The 13,037-nt window shown below is 42.2% G+C and overlaps 1 protein-coding gene across 20 annotated transcripts in view; it reads right to left on the bottom strand.

Moving 5' to 3' along the window:
- KALRN (kalirin RhoGEF kinase) overlaps positions 1 to 13,037 on the bottom strand; it is a 673,147-nt gene that overhangs the window by 511,749 nt on the left and 148,361 nt on the right. The gene's annotated exons all lie outside the window — the stretch shown is intronic.

Here is a 13,037-nt window from a genome sequence, read left to right as displayed (position 1 = left end):
CTGGAGAAGGTGGGCACCTCTTCCTAGCATTGTGGATGTTCAGGAAACCAAACAAAAAAATTTTAACACAGAATGCAAATAAAAGGCTTAACATGTTATGAATCTGCAGGATCCCATGTTCTTCAAAAATAGTAGAATGAGATAAAGCAAATCTAGTTAACAATGTCATCATGGATGCAGAGATTAAACAAGGATTTATAATTTTTTTAATTAAAAAACCTAAACGTCGAACAATAAGAGAGCAGTTAAATCATGGTTGCATAGTGTAATTGGTGTTTAGGGTCTGCAATCAGACTGCTTAGATTAAATCCTGGCTTTGCAACACAAGAACTGTGTGACCTTTTGAAAATTACTTAAATTCCTTATGCTTCCATTTCCTTGCCTGCGAATGGGCTTAATTACAGTACCTGCCTCCTTGTATTGTTACTTGGCACAGTGCTTGATATATTCCTAGATAACTGCATAGCAAGAAATCGTTCAGGATATGTTAGCTAGTAGTATTGTTGTCATTAGCAAGATGCATTCATAAGATAGCCTATTCTTGAGCCATTAAAAATAATATGTAGCAATATAATTTTTTAAGTTTATTTATTTATTTTGAAAGAGTGTATGTGTGCAAGTAGGGGAGGGCCAGAAAGAGAGGGCAAGAGAGAGAGAAAATCCCAAGCAGGCACTGCCAGCACAGAGCCTGACATGGGGCTCGATCTCATGACTGTGAGATCATGACCTGAGCCAAAATCAAGAGTTGGACACTTAACTGACTGAGCCACCCAGGCGCCCACAGAAATATCATATTAAAACATGTTTACAAACAATGTGTTTTAGGTTTTAGAAAGCAGATTATGAACACAATGTATCCTTTATTTTTGTTCTTCATATATTTATATATTTATGTTTATATATATAACACACACACATATACGTGTGTGCGTTTTATATATTTATATGATGAAGAAAATGAGATGAAGATTCAGAAATAAATAGCCAAGAAGAACAGGAAATTACTTTCGCCCTCAGAAATGAAGAAAAGACCAACTTCAATACAGCCAAAAAAAAGCTCTAAGGGAATGTGCTCCTGAGGAATTTCTTTGATGTGAGCTTATAGAAAATTCCTGGCTGTCATTCTGCCCCTCTCCCATCCTGCCCTTCTCTCTCATCTTCAGTTCGTGAACAGGGATTTAGGTCTCTCCAATCTCTGAAACAGGCAGCAACAGTCTCCATTATTACCGGTATTATTATCAATAATAACAGTAACATTACCTCTCATGGGAAGAGTACCTCATCTTTATTCAGAGCTTTTCACATACACAAATGGCCTTTAAAACAACCTTTACCTGAGCGTTGACCTTGAGTAGGACCCCACCTGCAGCTTGTCTCAGTCTGAGAGGCAAAACCTCCTTGGACCAGGAATCAAATGAGTAAATCAAGGATGCTCACTAGGATCACACAAACTAGGAGAAGACCACATATACTATGCAGACATCGCTGAGGGGCAATTCTAGGGGCTCTCGAGTTAAGACCAGCAGAGTCATGGGGGCGCCTGGGTGGCTCAGTTGGTTGAGCATCCAACTTCAGCTCAGGTCATGATCTCACAGTTTGTGAGTTCGAGCCCCACATTGGGCTCTGTGCTGACAGCTCAGAGCCTGGAGCCTGCTTTGGATTCCGTCTCCTTCTCTCTCTGCCCCTCTCCACTTGTGCTGTGTCTCTCAAAAATAAATAAATGTAAAAAAATTAAAAAAAAAAAAAAGACCAGCGGAGTCATGGAAAATATGAGAACTCTTTCCCATTCATGCCCATTATTCAGAGTGGACATTATTCAGCTGGGGAAAGAGTTCCCAGCTTTAAGGACAAAGCTAGCCATGAAAGAAGGGTCCCTGGTTCCCTCTGCTTGGCTCTATGGAGGTTGGCCTACTCCCAAAGCAAAAGAGCACTTTTGACAAGAATGAAAACAATTACAGGAGTGCACTACAGTGCAGGTGGGTCTGATGCAAGTGTCTGAAATTAGATTTCTGGCAGGTCAGCAGGCCTTCACAAGGCTTCTGCAGCTGTCCTTTTGTGCAGAAGCATGGACAAAACACCCCATGCTCACTGCTAAACTCGGCTCCTCATTGTTACCCAAACAATACAGTGAAGAGGTAGATGCTGCAGAGGAAAGACAGGGCCTCGTGTGGAACTGATTCCAGGCCTAAAAATGCGCACCCACGAGCTGTGCTTCACTGGCGCTCTGTATTTTAAGAACTTCCCCTCTCACAGCAGGTTGGACAAGATGGTGGCTCTCTAAGCTCCTTGGAGAGGGGGAAGAAAAGATTTCTTCCACTCCCCCACCCTGCCCACACAGGGGAGCCTCAGGAGGAGGTACTGGAAATGTCGACATGCTCTATTACAGCTCTTAGAAAATCAGGGCCTGTGCCCCAGGAGCCCCCGCCCCACCACTGACAAAGCACTTCTACATGCACCGTGGGTTTGATCCTTACAGCACAGGAACTGGGCAGCCGATGGGCTTACAGCAGGCAGCATCCTAAGGAGCATGTCCCGCAGGAGGTCTTGAGTAAGGAGACTGACAGTGTGGGGGGAGGAATGAGGCCCAGCAAAGTCTGGTAAGACTTTATCTGCTGAGCTAAACTCCGAGAACTTGGTTAATGTGGGGCTACAGTGAATGTTTGTCATACCTTCTGAGTGTATATGGTTTCTCTCTCAGTCTTAACCTCCCCACTAATTCTTCTCCCCAGGTCTCCCCTAGTAGTATTAACAAGCCATCTTTGCAAACAAATTATTTTTTTTCTTTGCTTTTTTCATCATTAACATTTTTTTTTTGAGAGAGAGAGAAAGAGAGGGCGCAAGTGAGCGAGAGGCAGAGAGAGAGAGAGAGGGGAGGGAGAGAAGCAGGGCTCACCCAGGGGCTCATGTTTTACCCCAAGTGGGGTTCACCCTGAAGTGGGGCTTGAGCTCACCCAACTTGGGGCTCAAGCTTATCTTATGTGGGACTTGAACTCATGAACTGTGAGATCATGACCTGAGCCAAAGTCAGATGCTTAACGACTAAGCCACCCAGGAGCTCAACATTTTTTTCTTTAATTCAAGTCAGTTAATATACAATGTAGTCTTGGCTTCAGGAGTAGAACCCAATGATTCATCTCTTACATATGACACCCAGTGCTCATCCCAACAAGTGCCCTCCTCAATGCCCATCACCCATTTAGCTCATCCCCCACTCACTTCCCCTCCAGCAACCCTCAGTTTGTTCTCTGTATCTAAGGATCTCTTATGTTTTGCCTCCTTCTGTGGTTTTATCTTATTTTTCCTTCCCTTCCCCTATGTTCATCTGTTGTGTTTCTCAAATTCCACATATGTGTGAAATCACATGATATCTTTCTCTGACTTATTTTGCTTAGCATAATACCCTCTAGTTCCATCCACATTGTTTCGCAAACAAATTCTTAAGGTATTTTGGGCCCACAGACATTTGCATCAGTCTGCAATATGCACAACAACCACATACACATGTTCTCATGCTTGTCATCCACCCCCAATTCTCCCACCCTAACCATTACTACCTTCTCTCCTTGACACTCAGGTCTATCATTTCAGGGTCCTCGAATACATAGCCTTACCGAACATACTCTCAACACACAACACTCTTCCCATGGAGCTGCAGATAAGGGCCCACCCAGAAAGGGAATAGGACAAGGCTGAATTCTGAGAAGCCACGCTGACCCATAGGCTCTGATAGTATCTGGCATGTAAGGGGCACTGGGAGAAGGCTCAGTATCCCTTGGGTTCAGGTACACCAAGAGATACATCTCTAAACTCAACTCAGACACCAACTTCTCTGTTCTTGTAGGGCAGGCCATCCACAGTTTTAGTAATATGGACACTGAGTTTTAACCACAAATGATAACCCACAGCAAGTGCTCACATGAAGATTATTCATTTCCATGCTCACCTAGAGGAAAGTTTTAATCCTGGAGGATTAAAGAAATAAGGGTATAAATCTTTTGAATACTGCATTTCACTCCAAGAAGTAGACAGTACTATCATTACCACCCAGGGCCTAGGGAGGCCTCCTAACTTGTCTCTCATACAACTAGTAGAGATGATAGAGGCAGGATTAGACCTAGGTCTGCCTGACTCCAAGGCCTCAATCTGTACCTTCCTTCCCCTAGAGCTCCTCTAGACTTACCTAAATCCTGCCCATGGTTGATTCACTATTCAGATAGCATCACAGAAAGAGACTTTTGGGGACCAGTCCAGCTCATATTGATCTTTCCCTCCTATGCTCTTTTATCACACTTACAGTCTCGAGTATTCCACCTAGCAATTGATTTTTTTTTAATCCTCTCATTGCTTCATACATGTCCTCTTGACTTCCTGACCAGTCCCTCCTCCTGCATCATTTCTTCTCTTACTTCTCCCACAATGCCATGGCCACTGCAAACACTCAATGAATATCTGTTGAACAACTAGTCTGAGAGACACAGATGCAATGCTTAGTTAGAACTCTCCTTTTAGAGTATATAATTTCAAAAGTCAGAATTCTCCCTAATTCTACCTTTTTGGTCCCCTTTCACAAGCTTAAAGTGGTGTCTATGAAGAGTTCCACTTAAAGAAATGGGAACATGCTTATGACAAAATGTCAAGCTAAGAGATAGGATGTAAAAATAGATACACTGTGTGAGCTCAACTATGGAAAAACATGCATAAAAATATTGGAGAAAATATATTAAAGAAAAAGGAAAAATGAAGGTTGGAAGAAAATATACCAAAGGTTAAAGAGGGGTTATTTCTGACAAGTGGGACTCCGAAAGACTGTTATTTTTCCATTTAGTTTTCTTTCTTTTGGAAGTGGCAGAAATTGCACTTTAAGGAAATTCCAGAGTGATGTTAATAAATTGGATGCTATGTGTACAGGAACTAGTGGGAGTAAGCTTAGAGGTGGAGAGGTGCACACAGTTCATTAAATTAGGAAAAAATATTAAAAGAATATATCATTCAGGGTCCAACCAGGTAAACAAAAATCACTCCAGAAACTATAAACAGAGAGAATTCAATGCAAGAAGTTGGTTATCCAAGTGATAGGAAAGCAAAGAAGCCTAACAGGATGGAGGGGAAACTCAGAGATTACCAGGAGCTGGGGTCACCCATGGAAACACCAGGAGAGCCGAGACCATTTCCCTCACCCAGAAAATGTGGGAATCAACAGAGGGGGTAAGATACTCCCACTTCCCCTTTTCCCCTGCTTTTCAATCTCTTGTCAGTGCCTGAGCAAACAGCCATGAGCCAGTGCTCATGGAGCCTGGGAAATGCAGTAAGCAGGGGTTGGCATCTACAAAACAGGGCAGGGCAGGAGACTTTGGGCAGTAAGGGAGATGTGAAAGCAAACTGTCCCAGGACCAGCATGAAAGGGGTAAAAATTAGATCAACTATCAAATAGATTCTATGTGAGGTCATTAAGGAATAAAAACACAGATGCTGACAGTTTTCTGGGGAACATAAATTTATACACTTTATAATTAAATCAAGGCAAACAGAAATTCTAGTTTAACAGCAACACTCAATAACTCCTAATGACAAAAGTCCCCTTGGGTCACTTGTTGAACACACACACAAGTTCCCAGGCCCCTCTCCTGGAGATACAGATTTGACCTGCCCAGGCCCAGTGTGGTAGACAGAAGATGGTAACAAACTATTTGCTGCCCTCCCATTTAAAGACAGAGTTCAATTCCCCTTCCTTTGAATCTTAGGGCTTTGTGACTTACTTGACCAATAGATGCAGTGAGAGAGACATTCTGGGACTTTTGAGGCCTTGTAGCTTATGCCCAGGACCCTTCAAATATTCAAATTGTGAAAATCAACTCCTACATAGGAAAGCTGACAATCCTGAGATCACTGTGCTGTGAAGAAGCCCAGGCTAACCATGTGGAGAGACCACAAAAAGATAGTAAAAGAGGCTGACCAGCCCAGCTGTTCCCCCAGGCATCAGACATAGTATAAAGAAAACATCTTAGATATTTTAGCCCCAGCAGACACAATGGGGGGATATAGTGGGGTAGGAATCTAGCTACAGGCAAAATTGAAACCCCAAACATATGGCCCTAGTGCACTGGTCCCAGCTGTCTCTAACTATTGGAGCCACCCTTGAGGCCCCCAAGTATTATGGAGTAAAGATAAGCTAGCCCCACTGTGCTCTGCCTGAATTCTTGACCCACAAAATCGTGAGAATAAATCGGTTGTTGTCTCACATCATTATGTGTTAGGGTCAGCAGTAGATAAATGGAACACGTGGCCGGTGGTTTGGCAGTCTTCAGAGGTGATCTGGTCTACCCCCAGGACTGTGATCCAAGCCCACAGATGAAATCAGGGTTAGCAATAAAGGGAAGGGGGAGAGGTAGTGTCTTAAAGAGAAATGACAGCGCTCAGTCATATAACTTCACTGGAGAGAGTCAGAGGCCTCGGAAGGGTTCAGAAGAGGAGTGCCAACCACTCCCAAGATTCCTGTTTGTTTTAGCTTTTGGGCTTTCACACAAGCTCTTTGTCTATATAACCTACATATAATCTATAATTTTAGAGAGAGAAGTATTTACTACCTCCTGCCTCTTGTGCCTCTTTCAAAACTCCTAGAATTCTTTGCCTGCTCTGAGGGTATGAGCTAACATCACATACGATATCAACACCTTCAGACTTAAACACTATGGGTACTTGGTTTAGAGTCTCAGAACACTCTCCACTCCATACCAAGGCAAACCTGTGTGCCCAGCCTTCCCTGAACTTATAATGTATAGTGACATGACCAAGATAGTCTCATTACAACACCTACTCACCAGGAGACCTTAGGTGTTAGGTGTTGGGAAACAAGACTCCGCAGCCTCTCACATTTCTGCACATCTTATGAGTAGAGGCCCTGATAGCTTTTGTTCCAAACTTCCTTTTTTAGGATGTTCATATAGTGTGTATAGTCTTGGAAGACAGAGAAATTGGCTCCCTCTGAGGCAGACAGCAGATTTGTTTGCTGACCAGCATAATAAAGACATCTCCCTCTAGGATAAAGGTGGGCAGATTTGCCTGTAGCCCCTTTAAAGATTGATGTTAGCTAAGGTCAGGGTTACTCAGGGTTCCTCAACTGGATGCAAACCCACCACATACGTAGCATCCCCTGAGCCCCTGTGCATTGCCCCTGTGCCATGCTGGGGTAAGGGGTGCCAACACAAATATGCTAAGCCATGCTGCCTGTTTTGCCATGAGAAATGAAGTCCTATGTTTTCTGACCCAGGAGTCTCATGTCTTCTGTCAGCATCCAAGACACTGTGGCAGGCTCGCTTGTTAGCTGGCAAGTAGGTAACACCTCAGACCCTTCCTGGTTCTTGACACTAGGTAATAGAGTACACACACCTCCCCTCTGAAACACCTGCTGCAGCTCTCTCATTCTCCCTGTCCAAAGTGTTTCCTTCTGCCATACCCTTGACTACAAAACCCACTGTCTGTGCCGGCACAAGACAAGAGAAACTGAAGGTAAATGTAATTAAGTGACTAATTCGAGTGCTAGACACCAATTTCTGTCAGAAGCAGCCACACTGAGGGGATAATGACACTAACTAAAGCAGCTTTTGCTCTGAAGGGAAATCTGTTCAGAAACATCTTTTTCCCTACAGAACTTTTCTCCTGACCCCTCATGACTGTTTTCTTATTGTCTTAAATGCCCACATCCTCCAGTCCTATATCCGTACTTTAGAATTGGAGTTACTTAAGGACACAGTAAAACATGCAGATGCCTGCTCCACCCCAGACCAACTGAATCAGTCTCTGGAGGTGGGGCCCTGGCACCTGCATTTGAAACAAGTGCCCCAGGTGATTCCTAAGTATTCTAAAATTTGTTCTAAACACTGTGGGCTCAACCCTGCCTGCACATGAAAACATGATGTCTGGGCTCCAGCCCACAGACTGTCAATAATATCTCTGGAGCGAGGCTAGGCATGGGATTTTTTTCATGATTCCCTAAGAGATTCCATTTGCAGTCAGGGTTGAGAACCTTCTGTCTATCTACCCTACTGTTCCTACTGGGAACAGAAACCAGGTAAAAATGCATATAATGGAGACGTTTGTTCCCAATATTCCTCCATTCCAATATGTTAATAGACTTTCAGCAAATGTGTTTAGTTCTTCCCCCTTTCAATATAAATCTTTTTTTTAAATGTTTATTTACTTATTTTTGAGAGTGAGAGACAGAGCATGAGCAGGGGAAGGGCAGAGAGAGAGGGAGACACAAAGTAGGCTCCAGGCTCTGAGCTGTCAGCACAGAACCTGACGCGGGGCTTGAACTCACAAACTGCAAGATCATGACCTGAGCCAAAGTCAGATGCTTAAGTGACCGAGCCACCCAGAAGCCTCTCAAATATAAATCTTAAGACCTGCCCTCACTTTGGAATTCTTTAAAAAGCACCTACAATAGCAATCTACCCCCATGATGTAAATTTAATAGGCCCATTCCCTTTCTTTTACCCTACCTTGGCACTCCAAATAACCATTTACACTTCATCTACCCATCAATCCTTATGCACCTTGCTAAGATATCTACAGAAACAGAAACCTAGCTTATTTCCCTGCCATTCATGGTCAGTTCCTCATGCTTCCCTCCTCTCTGCACGCATCCCTCAGCACCCAGATCTTCAAAGGGAACAGAAGCCGGGTTGAAGACAGTCTTTCTCACCAGAGGCTTAGGAGCTTTTACTAATAAAGTGGAGTCTGAACAGCTGTAGAAGATCTGTCCCTCCTTCTCTACACATCCCTGTGTCTGGATGAGTGGCCAGGATTCCATGAATCCTCTATGTAGACATTAAACTCACCAGGTCTGATATGGAAAACCTGCCTCTCTCTTACTCTGCTCTTGAGGGTACCACTTAATAGAAAGGCTCCTAGGTATCTCTAATGTAAGACATTTAATTCTTTATGGGATGGAGAAAGGAGAATGGTACAGAGCATCTATTCCACATCCTGGAAGCAGGAATCGGTCTTTAAAGACAGCACAATCCACATGCACCACGTTCTAATTGCTGTGCCTTTCAGAAAGATACTACCATGGGGAGTTCTGTCTGGGCAGTGCTGCCAAGTCATCAAGGTCTATCTGTATAATAAATCACTAGCCATTTCTTCCAGCAATATCCCCTCTTCTACCATGCCTGCCCACAATAACTGTCCCCGCATTCTCTCTACAGTCTCCTCTGTCAAAACCATCACCGAGGAGGGATCTGATAGCACTCAGTCTTGGAACACCACATGGGCATTCTGAGGGAAACATCTTACATAAATGGAATGTTACTTAAAGGTTGAAATTTGGGCTGTGTTAAACTGGCTGGAGAGATTCTCTAAGGGAAAAAACAGGGAGAAAGTTTTTATTCCTAAGGAAAAAAGAACAAGTTTATTAGTCTTAGCCCCTGCTAATGAATATATAACATGCAGGAAGTTATTAGAGTTCTTGGCATTTCATTCAGTAAATATTTGCACCTACGTACAACAGGCTGTGGCTGGGTACTGTGTGGATTCAGTGATGTTTAAGACAAGGCCCCTCCCTTCAGAGCCTACCACAAAGGCAATTACACATTAAGAAGACTGTTAGAAGATAAATAAAATATTGGGACAACATCAAAATAAAAAGGTTCTGCATAGCAGAGGAAACAATCAACAAAACTACAAGGCAACCTACTGAATGGGAGAAGATATTTGCAAATGACATATCTGATAAAAAGTTAGTATCCAAAATATATGAAGAACTTGTAAGACTCAATACTCAAAAATCAAATAACCCAATTTAAAAATGGGCAGAAGACATGAATAGACATTTCTCCACAGAAGACATCCAGGGGCCAACAAACACATAAAAAGATGTTCATCCTCACTTACCATCAGGGAAACGCAAACCAAAACTCAATGAGATATCACTTTAGACCTATCAGAATGGCTAAAATCAAAAACACAGGAAACAAGTGTTGGCAAGGATGTGGAGAAAAAGCCACACTCCTGTACTGTGGGTGGGAATGCAAATTGGTACAGCCACTGTGGAAAACAGTTCGGAGGTTCCTCAAAAAGTTAACAATAGGGGCGCCTGGGTGGCTCAGTCGGTTAAGCAGCCGACTTCGGCTCAGGTCATGATCTCACGGTCCGCGAGTTCGAGCCCCGCGTCGGGCTCTGTGCTGACAGCTCAGAGCCTGGAGCCTGTTTCAGATTCTGTGTCTCCCTCTCTTTGACCCTGCCCTGTTCATGCTCTGTCTCTCCCTGTCTCAAAAATAAATTAAAAAATGTTAAAAAAAAATTTTTTTTAAAGTTAACATTAGAACTACTCTATGATGCAGAAATCATACTACTAGGTATTTACTCAAAGAATATGAAAACACTAATTCAAAGGGATACATGCACCCCTATGTTTACAGCAGCATTATTTACAATAGCCAAATTATGGAAGCAGCCTAAGTATGTGTATGTGTGTGTATATATACACACACACACACACACACACACACACACACACAATGGAATATTATTTATCCATAAAAGGAATGAAATATTGCCATCTGCAACAACATGGATGGAGCTAGAAAGTATTATGCTAAGCAAAATAAGTCAGTCAGAGAAAGACAAATACCATGATTTCATTCATATATGGAATGAGCAAAGGGTATAAAGAGACAGAAATCAAGGAATAGACTCTTAATTAGAGAGAACTATGTTTACCAGAAGTGAGGGGGGGTGGGGGGCTGGGAGAAATAGGGGATGGGGATTAAGGAGTGCACTTGTGGTTATGAGCCCCATGTTGTAAGAAATTGTCGAATCACTATACTGTACACCTGAAACAAATATAATACCATATGTCAACTAACGCAAATTTAAAAAAATAAAAAATTAAATTTACTGGATCGTAGAAAAAGAAGACTTTTAGAAGATATATGAATGGCGAGTAAGCACATGAAAGATGCTCAACATCACTAATCACTAGGGAATTACTAAGCAAAACTATAATGAGGTATCCCTTCACACTCATTAGGATGACTACTATTAAAAACAAAACCCAGAAACTAACAAATGTTGGTGAGGATATACAGAAATTGAGAACTTTGTGCCACATTGTGGGAAGGTAAAATGGTGTGTCTGCTGTGGAAAATAGTATGGCAGTTCCTCAAAAAATTAAAAATAGAAGTGCCACATGATCCAGCAATTCCACTTCTGGGTATATACCCAAAATAATTGAAAGAAGGGTCTCAGGGATGCCTGGGTGGCTCAGTCGGCTAAGCATATGACTCTTGATTTCTGCTGAGGTCATGATCTCACGGTTTGTAAGTTCAAGTCACCCAGTGTCAGGCTCCATACTGAAAGTGTGGAGCCTGCTTGGCATTCTCTCTCTGGCCCTCCCCTCTTGCTCATTCTTTCTCAAAATAAATAAATAAACACTTGTTAAAAAAAAAAAAAAAAAAAAAAGAAGGGTCTCAAAGAGAATGGTATATCCATGTCCATAGTAGCATTATTTACTATAGCTGAAATGTGGAAGCAACCCAAGTGTCCACTGACAGATGAATAGATAAGCAAAATGTGGTACATACATACTGGAATATTATTGGTCCTAAAAAAGGAGGAAATTCTGACATGCGCTACAACACAAATAAGCTTTAAGAACACCATGCTAAGTGGGGTGCCTGGGTGACTCAGTCGGCTAGGCGTCCGACTTTGGCTTAGGTCATGATCTAGCAGTTTGTGGGTTTGAGCCCCGCATTGGGCTCTGTGCTGACAGCTCAGAGCCTGAAGCCTGCTTCGGATTCTGTGTCTCCCTCTCTTTCTGCCCCTCCCCCCTCGCACTCTGTCTCTGTCTCTCTCAAAAATAAAATAGATATTAAAAAAAAGAGAACACTATGCTAAGTAAAATAAACCAGTAATGAAAAGACAAATACTGTATGCTATGTACCTCTTATATGAGGTACTTAGAGTAGTCAAAATCCTAGAGACAGAAGTAGAATGGTGGTTGCCAGGGGCTGGGGGCAGGGGAATGAGGAGTTAATGTTTAATGGGTACAGGGTTTCAGTTTTTATAAGAAGAAGAGTTAGAGATGGATGGAGATGATGGTTGCACATTATGAATGTATTTAATACCACTGAACTGTACACTTAAAGTAGTTAAGATGCTAAATTTGATATGTATTTTACCACAATAAAAATAATTGGAAAAAAAAGACTTTTAAAGTAACATCTATTACTTTTGCAAGGCATGCTTCTAATCACCTTTAAAATATTAACTCATTTAATGGCTAAAATGAACAAATCAGAAGACTATAGATGCTGGAGAGGATGTGGAGAAATGGGAACCCTCTTGCACTGTTGGTGGGAATGCAAACTAGTGCAGCCATTCTGGAAAACAGTGTGGAGCTTCCTCAAAAAATTAAAAATAGACCTACCCTATGACCCAGCAATAGCACTGCTAGGAATTTACCCAAGGGATACAGGAGTGCTGATGCATAGGGGCACTTGTACCCCAATGTTTATAGCAACACTTGAGAGTGTGCCAATTTGGCCAATAGCCAAATTATGGAAAGAGCCTAAATGTCCATCAACTGACGAATGGATAAAGAAATCGTGGTTTATATACACAATGGAATACTATGTGGCAATGAGAAAGAATGAGATATGGCCTTTTTGTAGCAACGTGGATGGAACTGGAGATTGTTATGTTAAGTGAAATAAGTCATGTGTTTTCATGCTTATGTGGATCCTGAGAAACTTAACGGAAGACCATGGGGATGGGGAAGGAAAAAAAAAAGTTAGAGAGGGAGGGAGCCAAAACATAAGAGACTCTTAAAAACTGAGAACAAACTGAGGGTTGATGGGAGGTGGGAGGGCGGGAGGGTGTGTGATGGGTATTGAGGAGGACACCTTTTGGGATGAGCACTGGGTGTTGTATGGAAACCAATTTGACAATAAATTTCATACTAAAAATAAAATAAAAATAAATAAAATAAAATAAAATAAAATAAAATAAAATAAAATAAAATAAAATAAAATAAAATA

The sequence above is a fragment of the Herpailurus yagouaroundi genome, unplaced genomic scaffold (genome assembly GCF_014898765.1).
Source record: "Herpailurus yagouaroundi ecotype Mexico unplaced genomic scaffold, PumYag 162, whole genome shotgun sequence".
Classification (NCBI taxonomy): Eukaryota; Metazoa; Chordata; class Mammalia; order Carnivora; family Felidae; genus Herpailurus; species Herpailurus yagouaroundi.
This window is presented reverse-complemented; position numbering and strand designations above follow the sequence as displayed.